Source organism: Jaculus jaculus, chromosome 4, assembly GCF_020740685.1.
Source record: "Jaculus jaculus isolate mJacJac1 chromosome 4, mJacJac1.mat.Y.cur, whole genome shotgun sequence".
Classification (NCBI taxonomy): Eukaryota; Metazoa; Chordata; class Mammalia; order Rodentia; family Dipodidae; genus Jaculus; species Jaculus jaculus.
In genome coordinates this window covers 77,108,613-77,124,818 of record NC_059105.1, presented here as the reverse complement: position 1 = coordinate 77,124,818, position 16,206 = coordinate 77,108,613, and the positions used below count along the sequence as shown (strand labels likewise).

The window sequence follows — 16,206 nt, the reverse complement described above, 5'->3', positions numbered from 1 at the left end:
AAAACAATGAGTATATCTTTTAAACAAACAAAAAACCTTTAATGACTGATATTTAAGTACCATGTAAAAATAATTACTAATCAATTATTTACTCAGCTATATTTGGAATTGGGAATATTGTGGTTTTGTCATGTTTTTATAATTATATAACACCCCCATGACATGAAAACATTATTTAATGACAAGAGACTTTTATTTTTAATTAATTTAAAATGTGTATTCACTGCACACCCAGTTGTAACAAAAAATAAAATAAAAAACCTAGCCATCTTATATTCAGGAAAAGTCATGGCCATGAGTGTGATTCATGTGTGGGGTGGGCAGCAGGTATTGTAAAGGTGTGGGAGTAGGAAGGAAAGAAGTGAAGTAGGGTTTGAAATAGACTTGATATTTGTTGAATGTTGTATTGTATCCGGTTGTGAGATGAGTTTGGGTGGGTAAAGTCATCAAAATGGGGTCAGATATATACTGAGGGGTTCTCAGTTTACCTGGAATTCTTGGTTGCCAAAAGAGATATAAAAATATTTATTTATTTATTTATTTATTTATTTATTCAGAATTTGTTATTTTTTTTCCAAAATCCAAGAGTGTGGCATAGAATGTAATACATATACCAGAGTGGGTACTACATATAAAAATAACTAAATATAAACATTAAAGTATGGATATTAAAAATTAAATATTAATTAATACATACAAACAAATCTTCAGCATTAAAATATTAGCTAAATAAACATGTTAGTAATAAACTTGGTAAATAAAAGAAAAGGAATTTATCTTTCTACCCTTCAGTTTAGCAGTAAATAGGGGAGGAGAGGAAGCACAACATCTAGTGCCAGCAAAGAATTCTGCTAACCATTTACTAGAATCGAAAAATTATGCTTCTCACATGGTACAGTAACTCATATTTAAGATACCACTAGTGCACATTTTCATTAGAAGGAGAATATTTGAATGGAAATGTTATTTGTTTGTTGGAGAGATGGCTCAGTTGTTAAGGCACTTGCTTGCAAAACCTAATGACCCTGGTTTGATTACCCAGTACCTACATGAAGCCAGATACACAAAGTTGTGCTTGCATCTGGTGTTCATTTGCAGAGACTGGAGGCCCTAAAACACTAATTCTCTCTGTCTCTCTTCTCTCTTTCACATTCTAAGATAACAAGTGAGTTCTGAGTCCATATAGGAGTACTATGTTAGTATTACTTGAATGGCAGTAGAGAAAAAAATATGGAAGACACTCCAAACTTCTAAATGTTGATTAGCTCAGTGAGTGTGCCTGGAATTAGAGAAAATATGCATTTTATCTTGGGGGCTTTAAAGGTATGAATCCCTATAGGTTCCTGTGTTTGCATACTTAATCACAGGCTGGTGGCTGTCTAGGGATGTTGTGAAACCTCTCAGAAGCAGAGCCTTGCAGTAGGAGTGTGTCACTACTACCTGGGCCTTGGGATTTTATGGCCTGCATCCCATTCCCTGCTCTCTGACTCCTACTTGCTGATGTGAGATTTGACTATATTTCTGCTCCACTCCATCCTCTGCAACTGTAAGCAAAATCAAGCCCTTTTTCTTTCAGAAGTTGCTTCTGTCAGGTATTTGTCCCTGCAATGAGAAAGTGACCTAGAACAGGCTGACCTGGAATTCACTGTGCAGTCTCAGGATGATCTCAAACTCATGGTAATTCTCCTACCTCTGCCTTCTGAGTCCTGGGATTAAAGGTGTGTGCCACCACACCTGGATAAAAAATATTTTATTAATGATTTTGAGAGAGTGAGAGAAAGAGGCAGTCATACAGAGAATGGGTGCACCAGAGCCTCTAGCCACTGCAAATGAACTCCTGATTGCATGTGCCACTTTGTGCTTTATGTAGGGACTGGGGAATTGAACCTGGGTATCTCTCTATCCCCTCAGATCCTTCTTATATCTCTCTCTTGTTTGTTTTTTTGCACTGAGCATACATTACTTTTATAAAGTTAAAAAAGAAAGCAAATGAAATTTTCACTTACAAAGAAAATAGAAAGGTAAAAACAAGCATATAAACTGTTATCTGTAATCTAAAGCTATTCTAAGCACTGTTAAGTGTGAATTATTTTCCTAGCATGGTAACTGAGGCTCATATCATTCATTACATGATTGTAGAATTAAATACTGCAGTTCTGGAAATTCAGCATGTCTTTAAACTATAATACTTTACACCTTTTTTGCATTCTTTCAAATACATGGGCATTAGATGCAGTCTTTAAATATATGAACTTTCAATCCATTATTGCTTTCCTTCAGTGTAAACTCCTATGGATAATCCAACTTGTTTCTTTCAATAGGAATATAAATCACTTTTCATATATTCTCAGCATCTTTGGCCATCTCCATAAAAATCATTTTCATTTTTATCTTTAAAAAATCACATCAGGGCTGGAGAGATGCCTTAGCGGTTAAGCGCTTGCCTGTGAAGGCTAAGGATCCCAGTTCGAGGCTCGACTCCCCAGGACCCACGTTAGCCAGATGCACAAGGGGGCGCACATGTCTGAAGTTCGTTTGCAGTGGCTGGAGGCCCTGGCACACCCATTCTCTCCTCCTCTCTCCCTCTGCCTCTTTCTTTCTCTGTCTGTAGCTCTCAAATAAATAAATAAAATAAACAAAAAAATTAAAAATAAAAAAAAATTCACATCACATCCAGTAGACTATATCTAGGCAAGCACTGTCAAATATATTTAAATTTTGATTTATTATTTATTGAGAGAGAAAGAAGGACAGGGAGAGAGAGAGAGAGAGAGAGAGAGAGAGAGAGAGAGAGAGGGGGAGGGAGAGAGAGAGAGAGACAATAGGTGTACCAAGGCCTCTAGTCATTGCAAATGAACTCCAGAGGCATGTGCCACCTTGTGCATCTGGCTTATATGGGTACTGGGGAATTGAGCCTGGGTCCTTAGGCTTCTTGGGCAAGTGCCTTAACTGCTAAACAATCTCTCCAGTCCCTCAAATACATTTTTCTAGTAGATCTACATACATATTTTTTTAAAATTTAATTTATTAGTTTTCTTTTCAGCAAACACAGGCAGTTTGGTACCATTGTTTAGGCTCATACATGATCTACCCCCTCCCATTGGACCCTCCTTGTTGATGTGAATGGGTCGTGCATTGTGGAGTTAGCCCACAGTTATTGGTACAATAAATGTCTCTGCATATCATGACCCAACATGTTATTTTACTTATCTTTTTATTTGCAAGAAGAGAGATACAGACAGATGACAGAGAGAGTAAGAATCAGCATGTCAGGGCCTCTAATCATCACAAACAAACTCCAGATGCATGTGCCACTTTATGCATCTGCCTTTACCTGGGTACTGGGGAACTGGGTTGTTAGATTTGCAGACAATTCCCTTAATCACTGAACTGTCTCTCCAGCCACTAGTACATATTTTTAATCTTGCTTTTAATCCAATGACTATAGATTTATATATCTAGGCAAGACTTCCATCTTGAGTACCATTCATGTGTATCTAATGGCGTCACCAAATTTCCACTTAAAATTCTTTAAGACACTTCAAAAATCTCACAAGCAAATCCTAAAGTCCAAACTACCTGATGTACCCTGGTATTTATTTATGTATAACATTATATTCCATCTAATTAGATAAGCCTGAGAATTAAGGACCATCCTAGATACTGTTCTTTGTCCCACTCAATCCCTATAGCCAACCAATATCAATTTCTTATCTATTTCATTTCCCTCTCCTTTTACTGCTTTCCTGAAGTGTAATCTCCTCTGAATAGCACAACCGATTTTTTGCAAGAGGAAATGAAATCACTTTTCATATATTCTCAGCAGCATTGACCATGCCCTCAAGAATCATTTTCATCTTTAAAAAAATTCACATCACATCAAGTGGACTATCACTCATTTCCCTTTATAACTTCCTACCATGAGACAGAAGACAAGCTATCTCCACCCTGCTACTTTCTGATTCCTCTGGAGGGTTGTATTGCTTTCAGATTCAGGGCTTCCTTGTGTGCGATCTGTGCTGCCCATTTAGATCATCCTTTAGACTATAGCCCCAAATTAACTTCCTCAGAGAAGTTCTTCCTTCCTTCTGAACCAGAACTGCCCCTTTTCATGGTTTTCATCACATAAAATCATTATAGGTTCAGTTATTTCCTGATTAACATTTTCTTGCCCCCCGCCCCCAGTAGTGGGGGCTTTGTAATGGATGATCCTGTCTATTTTGCTCACCATTGACAGAATATCTGAACATGGGAATGGATTTTCATAGACACATTCTAAATTGAGTTGATGATGTGCTTAATTTAGACTGTGAAATATCTAGAATATTTCATTATTCTGGCCATAAAAAATTAGATAATCTTAACTTTTGGAACTGTATTTACTCCTAATTACTGGAAATGACTGATTAGAAATGAACAAATAATGAACTATATATATCATGCCCTAAATACATGAAGCATCTCCTATTGTAATGTCATCATTTCACAGAGGCTGTTAATTGTTTCTATTCTAAGTCCAGAGGGTCATGGAATTGTCTTTAAGCTACTTGTCACCTAGCAAGTAGAGTTACATAAAATGCCTGTTGGAGGACATTGTAGAATTAAGCAGCTTAATTTATTATTGTAAATTTCATTTGTGGTCTAGGAATTAACAGTGTTAAATATAATTTAAATAGGCTTTATCTCACTGGTAAAAATATATGACACAATGCAAGGAAAAAATACCAAGCACATTAGGTATTGTGTTGTGAATTAATATGCAAAGATTAGAGTAACCAAAGTGTACAAATATTATTAAGTACCTTGCATGGAAATAATTGTTTTAAAAGCATTTTACATAGTTCTGCTAACATTTATATGTGCAAGTACATTGTTACGTTAAAAATCAGTGAACTGCTTCAGCTATTTGATTAGTTTTTAATGCACATGAAATTGAATTATAGTTTACAAATCAATTTTGCAAGCTTATTATAATTCACTGAAGGTCAAGGCCTACTTCTTTTCACTTTTCATCAGTTATATTGTCCTCCCCTCTTAAAAACAATCCACTGGCTTTCTTAAATTAATAACTACCCAGGCATTAATTTTGATCTTACAGTTTTGTCATATCCAAGGTGGTACAGATGGTCTTTTCTGCATCAGTAGGCTAATATGATCATGTTATATTGCATTACAGATTTAGTTGTCTCACTGTAGTTCATCCAGAAAGAATACACATTGAGAAATTTGCTCTGTGTTAGCACTTTCAAGCATAGAATATAAAACACAGATGAGTGTACTTCTGCTGTAGACTCAAAAAATTATTTGTAATCTGTCTTCCAATCTTATATTTGCTTTTGAATTTGAATAATTATAGAAGACACTTTTTCATCTCACATATCTAAACTACTCAATAAATCTGGACTAAGGAGAAAAAAGTCTTATACATTCTTAGAAGGAAAAGTAAACTACTTCTAAGAACAAAATTAAATTTGAACACATAACTTTAATTCCAAATGGTATTGATATATAAGAATATTAGATATGATAATCTTTCTTTTTAAAATTTATTTCCATAAAATTTTCTTATTTGTTGGACCTAGTCACAAATTATTTAAATATAAAAAAAGTTATTTAGATAAATAATTATTTAATATAAATAAATAAGTTGTATGTTATTTCTTTGATTCCAATTCTTCTTCAAATTCAGAACAGTGAATAATAATTTTACTACTAAACCTTATGCATGTGAATTAATGGAATTATGTACTGATAAGTGGAGAGAAACTTAAGCAAAGAGAGACTATAGTGAGGCAAGGGGAGGACTTGTTGGTGCTGAGCGAAATGAGATCCTGTGAGAAATGGAAGCAGAGGACTAGGAGTGGGGTTAGATTGGATCACTGAAAAAGACTGCTAGGAGGTTTCTTGGGAAGTGCCCTTTGGAGCTACAGCTCTAAAGAAGGACTAGGAAGTCTAAATTACACTGCTATTGAAATGCACCTGAAGCTTCCGCCCACCTCCAGGGACCTTAGGAGTTGGAATCTCGTCCCTTAGAGTTGCTGCTGCTGCTATAGTTACACTCATGCCTTGCTGCAGTGCTGACTCTCACATGCCCTCCACCACTGCCTTAGAACACATTACTCCAAGATTCAATTTTTTTTTTCTACACTCACTGTTGCTAATTTGAAGCCAAGGTAATTGGCCCTTGAATCTGTATCACTCAAGTTTCTGCTTTGGTCATTCCTTAAGAAATATGATTGACCCTGTGTAAGGCAATTTCTACCTTTGATGAGGAAGATACTTGGACCTTAAAAGAGGCAGACTTCGATATATGTTCTGCAGTCATTTTTCCCAGAAGCTGGGCTTTCATATTCAGGAGCAAGGTATCCTGGGAGTGTCCATACAGAAAGAATAAGAGAGTGGGAGAGGGAGAGGGAAGGGGAGGGGGAGGGGAAGGTGGAGGGGGGAGGGGGAGGGGGAGAGGAAGAGAGAGTACTGTCTTTTGGACTAAAAAGTTATAAATTAAATCTATAGTCATTTGTTAGATGTGTGAACTGATTCAATGTAACTTTTCATATAGCTGACAGTTAAAACCTTAAACTCAGTGTGAGAAATTCTCCAGCTAGATATCTTTGGATATGTAGAGGAGTATGGTTTTAATTCATAGTAAAATAGAAATTTTAAAACTCAAATTTGATGAGAAAATCTGAAGATATTTTTGTCTTTTCTTTTTATGATATACTTTTCATTGAAGTATTATGTAGGGAGATAAGTGTTTACTATTTCTTAAGGAGATGTATCACACTGTCTATAAGAACAGCCCAGAGCACTATAAAAGGTTTTCACTAGTAGTTACACTGAGACAAAGGCTCTTTCAGTATGAATTTAGTACTGATAAAGTGGCTACCTTGTTTAGTAATTGGCATGTAGACCAGTACAGCCAGTGTAATATTGGTCCTACTGAAGAAGAGAGAAAGAGAGTTCTGAGAGTTCACAGGCCTAGTAAACTTGAAAATAGTCAAACACAGTATCCTTTAAAGAAGATGTTATCAGAAAAAGCAGTAAAAATAAAGACTCATATGCTACATCCTTGAGAGTGGGGTACTCGAAAAAGCAAGACCTTACAAGATGGCAATGAGCATTCAGCAAATTGGAATCTTGAAGAAAGACATGTGAATTTCAATGTGCTTGATGGAGACAGAGGGAAAATGAGGCCAAAGCAAGGCATGAGAAAGATCATAGCAGAAGCAACAGTGTGCCTTTCCAGACATGATAAAACATGCAGCTGGTGTCTTAAAGGCACGGCTTCAAATCTGGACATGCTGTCATGACAACAGAAAGACAGAAAACACAGATTTGGAAGAGGGAGTTAAGGAAGAAGACAGCGCAAGCTGATAACTGCTTTTCACCACTCCATGTTAAAAAAATCTTTCAGTGAAAGAGAAGATGAATGTAACATACCAGTAATTATATATGCCTAGTTAGGTCTCTATGTGTTTAAAATAACTTTAATAAATGCATAATTTTCCCATCCTGTTACTTAGTTTCTTTTTCTGTAGATTTCTTTTTTCCAAGTGCCAAATTTAAGAATCAGTTCAAGTTTCATGAAAGTTATAACATCATAGCCCGGATTGATCTTGGATGATCTTGAAGCCATCATATTCACAGGAGCTCTGGATTGAATGTCAAAAACATGAATGAAACATAGACCAGTCTTCCATATGTTGTATGGATAAAAAATGCCTTTGTTTGACATATTGCCAGGTAACACAGTCTGCCAGATGCTACTGGGTAGGTTGGTTTGGGTGTTTGCTAACATCCATTATTGAAAATGGAATAAAACAATATTTTCAACATTAAACAATCTTATTGATGTTAGAAATATATCCTTTGTCCAAATATTCAGGAGAATATGACAAAATTTATTGCAACTTTGACTGAACTTTTCCTCTATTTGTGTTTACAGTCATGCCATGGTTCCTTTTTCTTTATCAAATTTAATCTCTAAAGAGATTTCCAAACACATGATGAAACAGTAAACATTAGTTACATTCTAAAACCTTTAATTAAATCTGAGTAGTAGATTGTTTCAACAGTAATGTGTGCCGAGTGGGAAATTCTATATTAGCACTGCAGCTCATCATCTTTGAATTAAGGAATGGTTTTCAGCTCCAGTGGAGAATAGTAAACACACAGTGAAAGCCCTTTCATAAATAAGCTATACAGAAAATGTCTTTGTATCATAGCTTGGGGTCTAAAACCAGATAAATTTGAAGGGGTAATGTAGCTGAATTGTTGAGATAAATGACTATTTTATGTGTTAATTATTTTAACTGAGTCCAAAGCATATGACGATGTTCTCAGTGGCTAACATTCGACAGATAATTGCCGACATTATCAACTGCAATTTTGTGTATATAAAGTTAGCTTTGGTTGAAGCTTTTAGGATAATTCAAACTTTTAGTATACATAAAAGTAAAATCTCTTTGGAGTATGTATTTTAATCTTTTAAAGGATAATAAGATCTCTTAATAAAATTAAATAGAAAAGTTCATTTCTGAAAGTTGCTGTCAGGATAAAGCCTACAGAAATCTTAGATTTGGGGCTGGAGAGATGGTTTTGCAGTTAAGGCACTTGCCTACAAAGCATGACTGGGTTTGATACCCTGGTACCTATGTTAAGCCAGATGTACAAAGTGGAGTTGGTTTATAGTGGCTGGAGTCCCAACACACCCATTCTCTCTCTTTCTCTCTCTGTGCAAATAAATAAAAAATTAAATATTTTTTAAATTCTTTGATTTTTTTTTTAATTTGTGAAGTATATTTACTTTCACTTCAAATTAATTTTATAATTTAATCTAAATATTAAAACAGAACATGGTTTTCACAATTTTGGGGGCATCAGAGTGGCATAAGGGTTGGAACTTATCACAGATTACTGAATTTCCATGTTCTGTATTAGGTATTGTAGCATGGGGACCCAAAATTTGCATATTTAACATATTGACTGTTGACGAAATTCTTACTTCTTGGAGAATCATTGCTGTGGGCAATCTGGTCAATGTTCATTCATTAGAACACAATAATTTAATCAGTTTATGCCAAAGTAACATGCAATTATTAATGTCTTTTATAAATATGTACTGTTATTCTTAATTTGCAAAATATTGAAAATGCTACCAAGATGATATAGTAACTCTGAATAGAGCTGAAAGGTTTCTAGCCACTGGACAAGATGGGAATTCTCCACAGATGAAAGGTCTTTTGCTACAGAAATTATAGCATTCTAATAAGACAACATGCTATTCAAATATAGCAATAGATAATGAGAGGTTATTTCAAAGATTTCACTAAAATATAGGCTGTGGTGAATGTGATGAGCAATGATACTAAAGAAGTATTAGAAACCATATTATGTGTTGCATTATGTATACACAGGGTTTGGAATCTTATAAAAGACATTGTAAAAATTACAACCAGCTGACTACTATAAGCTGCTGTCTGATGGGAAGTAATATTACATGTAATACTGAAGAAGTGTTCTGATAGGATGGGTTCAGTGATCACCAGAGATGGGAAAAGGTTTAACTTGAAAGGTAAATCTTCCAGAAATAATAGTATCTTCCATAGGACATATATACTGAATAACTAAATATATGAGACTATAGGTAATGTGATATAACTAAAGAAATTATGGCCTGAGATAGTGATTTGTGAAAAGGTCTTGATCCTGCAGGGAACAGTTGTCATGGTCCATGTGGAAGATGTGCATGTGGGATGAACACTGAAAGAAGCTTCTGGGAGATAAACAGTGCTTAGGAATATAGAAACAGGGGAGCTGGAATGTGGTTTAGGGGTAGTGCCCTTGTCTAGCATGTGCAAGCCCAGGATGAAACCACAGCACTAGAAGAAAAGCCGGATGGAGGGGTGGGAGGGAGCAAGTTAGAGCAGAGGAAAAGAGAGACACAGCAAATGTTGATATTGATTAAGTAACTTGAGCATTGATTTTGTATCCTGCTACTTTGCTATAGGAGTCAATCACCTTCAGGAGTTTTGGGATGGAGTCTCTCAGGTCTCATATACATATATAGTCTTGTCATCAGTGAGTAGAGCTATCTTAACTTCTTCCTTTCCAAATTGTATCCCTTTTATTTCCTTCTCTGTCTTATTGCTTGAGCTAGGACTTCCAGTACTATATTGAACAGCAGAGGTGAGAGTGGACAACCCTGTCTTGTTCCTGATCTCAATGGGAATTCCTCCAGTCTCTCTTCATTAAGTATTATTTGGGCCTTCGGAGCTTTGTATATTGCCTTTATTATGTGAAGATATGAACCAACCATGCCAATTCTCTCCAATGTTTTGATCATGAAGTGATGTTGTATCTTGTCAAAGGCCTTTTCTGCATCTATCGAAATGATCATATGGTTTTTATGTTTAACCTTGTTTATGTGGTATATTACATTGGCAGATTTCCATATATTGAACCACCCATGTGTTACTGGGATGAATCCCACTTGGTCAAGGTGGATAATACTTTTAATGTGTTGGATTCAGTTTGCGAGGATTTTGTTCAGGATCTTTGCCTCTAAGTTTATCAGGGAAATAGGCCGGTAGTTTTATTTTGTTGTGGCATCTCTGCCTGGTTTAGGAATTAGGGTGATACTAGCTTCATAAAAGGAGTTGGGTAGCTTTTCCTGTTCTCCAATTGTGTGGCACAGTTTGAGAAAGATTGGTTTGAGATCTTCCATGAAGGTTTGATAGAATTCAGCTGAGAAGCCATTTGGTTCTGGACTCTTCTTTTTGACGAAGTTATTTATTACTTTTTCGATCTCAATGAGTGTGATAGGTTCATTTAGGAGATTAATCTGTTCTGAGTTTAGCTTTGATAGATGGTATGCATCCAAAATTTTATCCATCTCCTCCACATTATCCAGTTTTGTGGAGTAGAAGTTTTTGAAATAAGTCCTGATGATTCTCCCAATTTCACTTATGTCTGTTGTGATCTCTCCTTTTTCATTTTGAATTTTGTTAATTTGAAGCATCTCTTTTTTTTTTGCTTGATCAAATTGGCCAGAGGTTTGTCAATCTTGTTTACTTTTTCAAAGAACCAACTCTTTGTTTTGTCAATTGTCTTAATTGTTTTCTCATGATTAAGTAACTTGAGTTGGAATATGCAGTGAGTATGGTGGCCCTGGATGTAAATGATGGAGAAGTGAGTCTAACTCAAAAATGTGAATCAGTGTAAATGGCAGCCTAGAGATTTAAGTACTGAGAGTTCAAATGGAATAGTGTGGGTAATGATGGGCATAGTGGGGATAGGCGTAGGTGAAGAAACTCCAAACAGAAAACAAGAAACCCAGCTTTACACAAAAATTAAGGAGAGATGAGGAAAAATAAGTTGAAAAGTACAGACTCCACTGGATGGGCTGGCCAGTATCTTGCACTGGCTTATTACAAACATTTGGAGTGTATAGCAAGATATTCATATTTTTTTAAAGCCAGATATCCTAATTTTAATGTGCAATGTTCCAATTTTAAAATGTTGGCAACAAATTAAACTCATTAAAACTTTTAAAAAATATGATGTGGCATAAACAAAATGTGTCTGTTGAAATGTAGGCTATTTATTCTCAGCAGATTGAGTATGAGCAACAGAGGAAGGAGCCAGAAGAAAACATTGGCAAGAAAGGAGCCACTGGAGGAGAGCGTGCATCCCAAGGGGAGCTTCTAGCTTCCCTTAGGTTCTGTCAGCAGGATGTGACATGCACTTGATGAGGGAATTCCCACCCCAAACCCTCCTTTGTGGTGAGGTACAAAAACAACAAAGGAAAGAATTGAAGGCTAAAGTCAGGAGGAGTCCTGTGGATTTGCAATAATTTCTAAGAGAACTGTGAATATGTGAGAAAATACAGTTTGATATACTATATAGTTATTGACTTGATAAAAGGCATTATCTTTCTGAAAATAAAGAAAACTAAACTGGAACCTTTTGCTTGCTAGAAAAATAATTTTAGTACAATCTTAATTCCTCATGTATTTTTTGGCAGTGATTTGACAGTGAGCAAAGGAGACCTAAATTTAGACACAACATACTTTATACTGATGAAGGAGTGATGTTACCACTTAAAATCTGTTTGCAAAGATAAATTTCAGTTCAACATTTATTTGTCTCAAACTATTTTGTTTTAAAACAATATAAAACCAGAATATATTCCCTTTCTCTTTGTTTGTATGTTGTTAAATCAGGATTTTTGTTCTTTGTTGTTGTTGCTATTTAAGGTAGGTTTTCCTAAGTATCTCAAGAAAGTTTCAGCAGATTACAATATGTCTATATGTTTGTGTTTGAATCAGAGTATAATGCTATTTTGTCATCATATACAATAGAAGAAATGTAACCTTCAGCTATACTTTTTTATCTGGGCCTTGTGACACACTCCTGTGATCCCAGCACCGAGAAGTAGAGGTGGGAGTGCCTCTTAAAAAGTTTGTGGCTAGCCTGGTCTAGGGAGCTCTGCCAGTTGGAGCAAATAAAAATCAAAATAATCAAAAGTCAAAGAGCACTTATTAATAATTTAAAATAAAATCTCAAAATTATTTTATTTTAAATAATAAGCATAGTATACTTAAGGACATTCAACTTAAGCATGAACACATAATTTGGTTGAGCATAACTATGGGCACATAATTTGGTTGTGTTCTCTATGTGTAAATATTTCATAGCCATTATATTGAGCAGAAAAACTAAAAACACATGTTTGCATTTATGTTACAATTTTCCCATGTAGAGTTCCTGGCCCTAAATAGCTGCATGTGAATGTGTGTATGTGTATGTTTATGTATATACTGACAAAATTTTCATACTCTGTTTGATACAAAACAATTTTTTGGTTATCCAGATTTACTCAGCTAATTATTCATATTACTTTTTATGACAAATCTTCCTTTTGTGTGCTTAATATATTTACCTCAATTGCTTAATCTAATACTTTATTTAAGGGATATCTAGTTTTGGGCTGGAGAGATTACTCAGTTGTTGTGGCATTTGCCTGCAAAACCTAAGGACCTCGGTTGGATTCCCCAGTATCCATGTAAAGCCAGATGCCCAAGTGTTGTGCCAAGTGGAGTTCCTTTGCAGTAATTAGGTAGAGGGCCTACCATGCCCATTCTCTACTTACTGCTCTCACTCATAAAAATAAATACTTTAAAAATAATATACTAAAATGTCTATTTTACTTCAAAATTTGCCTTTACATTGTCAACATCTTATGAAAGGGAGGTAAATTTACAGAAACTTACATGTTCAACACACAATGACTTTTCCTCATTACTCTAGCTTAAATCTCACTTATATTGGGCATGCATGCACATGTGTACTTTCTCATTTAAATAAAAGATTAAGAATTGACTAAAAGAAAATGCCATTCCAGTTTAAAATATGCTTTCATAAACTTCATAATATCTGTCACCATAACTGTGTGTCTGTTTCTGATTATTTTACATGATGCCAAGCTTACAGATGGATGGTAGGTTAAAATTAATAACAGTTTTTATGAGGTTAACATTTATTTGCAAAAGCTGTTGTCGTTGAATTTGGTCTTCTTTTTCCCCTTCTTTCTCTCCTTTTATTCCTTCTCTCTTTTCCCCTCTCTTTCCCTGCCTTTTCACTCACCTTTTCTTTGTTTTGGCTGGCTATCAAACTGTATTTGAAATAGCCAAAAATAACTATTTTCCATTGGCAGTGAAATTTTACTTTCAAGGAACTAAATTATCAGGCTTTGCTAGAGATGAGACCTAATATGAAGTAAAAATTGGGTAGAATCAGAAGCTATCAAGCATAATTTGAATCTTTTAAACTTTTCTGCCTGATTTAACAATCAGTTCTTCAAACCTGACAAAGTGAAGAGAAATACATAGCATAGAATGACAAAAGAGTACAATCAAATCCAATATCCTGGTTGTAAATAATGGGACTGAAATGCCTGGAAACAATTCTTTATGCATAATTTTGACTCTATAGAGTTATTTCATGTGTGAGTGACAACTGCACCACAGGGGAACAAGGCATATTTAGAAAGTAAGGAGTGGCATTGCCATTGGATTTGCCATGACCTCCCAGGGCATTGAAGGATTATAGGAGAAAGCTGGCTTTGTCAAGCAGTTTCAGTTAAGGATCGAGGCTCAAGGAGAACCACGACTTGAGGTGCCAGCTCGCTCACCCTGGCACCAGAAACTCTTGGCAAAAATGTTTGATTGCGACTTTTCTACAGTGTCCCTTACTGTCCACAGTCTACTGCATTACCTGGGTGGGCTGACCCTCCAAACTTACCAGCCAATCAGGTCTTCCCCTTACATACCTGAAAAGGCTGCAGCCTCTGCAGCCTTCCAGCCCCTCCTTCTCTATGGACATGACCCTCAGTGTGTGTGTGTGTGTGTGTGTGTGTGTGTGTGTCTAGTAGAGCTCTCTCTTTCTCTCTCTGGTGGTTCTGACTCTGTGCAGTCTGAATACACGTGAGTCTGGCCTGGTATTACATGTGTCTCTTGAACTAAACTTTTTTGCTCTCCTCTGCTATATAGTTTAGGGTAACTTCTCATAATTACATGTATATTTCTCTAATCTCTGAATCTACCACAGTGAGTGCTGTCAGCAACTCTAGACTTGCTACCTGTGGAGTTACTCTAAACTCAGAGTCTCCATGAGCAAAACCCTCTTCATCACTCCTTTCTCCTATGAATCTTAGTCTTTTCTTTAATATCTGCCCTCTCATTATTATTTTTTTCCCATTGAGCCTACCCATTTGTTCTCTTAACTCCCTAAAAATGCATGGCAGATGCTGTGTGGGTTCCTCCTAGGTCTCCATACACAAGCTCCTAGATTCTGTTTTTCAATTATTTGCAGCTTTACCCTAATTTCTCTCTAAAAGCCTCAGTTTCTCTCAAGTTCATCTGCTTGCAGCTTTATTTCAGTTCTCCCCCCCCCCCTCAGAGAGCCTCAATTTCTTTCCTGCTTTGACACTTTTCCTCTTATAGACAGCACACGGCCATGTGTGTTCTTTCTGAGTGTCCCTATACTTTCCTTCTTCAGGACAGCACATGGCTGGTGTTATATGTGTGCTTTCTGAGCCTCTTCACATGCACGTCTAAATTCTACTTTCCATGTGCTTACAATTCTTTCCCAGTTATTTTCTTTGTTTGCTTTTTTTTTTTTTTTTTTTTTTTTTGTTTTTGGAGGTAGGGTCTCACTCTAGCCCAGGCTGACCTGGAATTCACTACGGAGTCTCAGGGTGGCCTTGAACTCACGGCAATCCTCCTACCTCTGCCTCCCGAGTGCTGGGATTAAAGGTGTGCGCCACCATGCCCGGCTCCCAGTTATTTTCTAAAGATCTCAACTTCTCTTAAATGAACCTTACAAACTATGTAGTTTTCCATATGACTGTGTTTCCCAAACCCCACAATTAGTGATTTCCCTTAAATAAACTTGATAATTCATAATTTATCCTTCTTGAGTCCATATTTACTAATAATTAAAGATAGAACAGAATAGAAAACTTGGTGTTCATAAATTCTGGGATCCCTTCTGAACCCCCAGATCCTGCATCAACATGACATTGTAACTGATGATAAAATGGCATTATAAAGATTTTGCATAATATCCTGGGATCTAGTGTGTAGATTCCTTCTGGCTAGGGAAGCAGAGTTTCAATTATCCATCTGTATTTTAGTTTTAAAGGAACACATTAGTTCTAAATCCCCTATTCTTTCATGCTACTGATGCACCACACCATTGGTTCTTTCTTCCACTCAATTGATGGGCCTCACAGGGCAATTATTCTGTAGGTAAAATGTAGAAATTGAGAAAGCAATAAAGGAAATGAATGAGGCTCTTTCTCTACCACTAAACAATTGTTCTTACACACATCATGACAGAGACAGAGGCTGGCATTAGCAAAAGTTTACTGCAAGAGATCATGTAATAACCACTGAATTTGGCAGCAGGAACCATAACAAACTTGAAATTGATGGGATTTGAACAGGACAATATTTGGGAATTGAAATTTTCTTAGCAGTAGTTTAATTTTGCATCTAAATATATCATTTGGAAGATGGATGAACTAGTGATTTTGAAAGATTTTTCATAAAGTGTGATGTTGTTTGTGGTAAAGCTTTCAAAATATTATAATTTTATTACATTAATATATTTGTTTAATTTTTTTTATTTTTTAAAAATATT

The 16,206-nt window shown here is 35.9% G+C and overlaps 1 protein-coding gene across 5 annotated transcripts in view; it reads right to left on the bottom strand.

Annotated features, from left to right (window-relative positions):
• Kcnh7 (potassium voltage-gated channel subfamily H member 7) overlaps positions 1 to 16,206 on the bottom strand; it is a 461,887-nt gene that overhangs the window by 119,746 nt on the left and 325,935 nt on the right. The window lies entirely within an intron of this gene.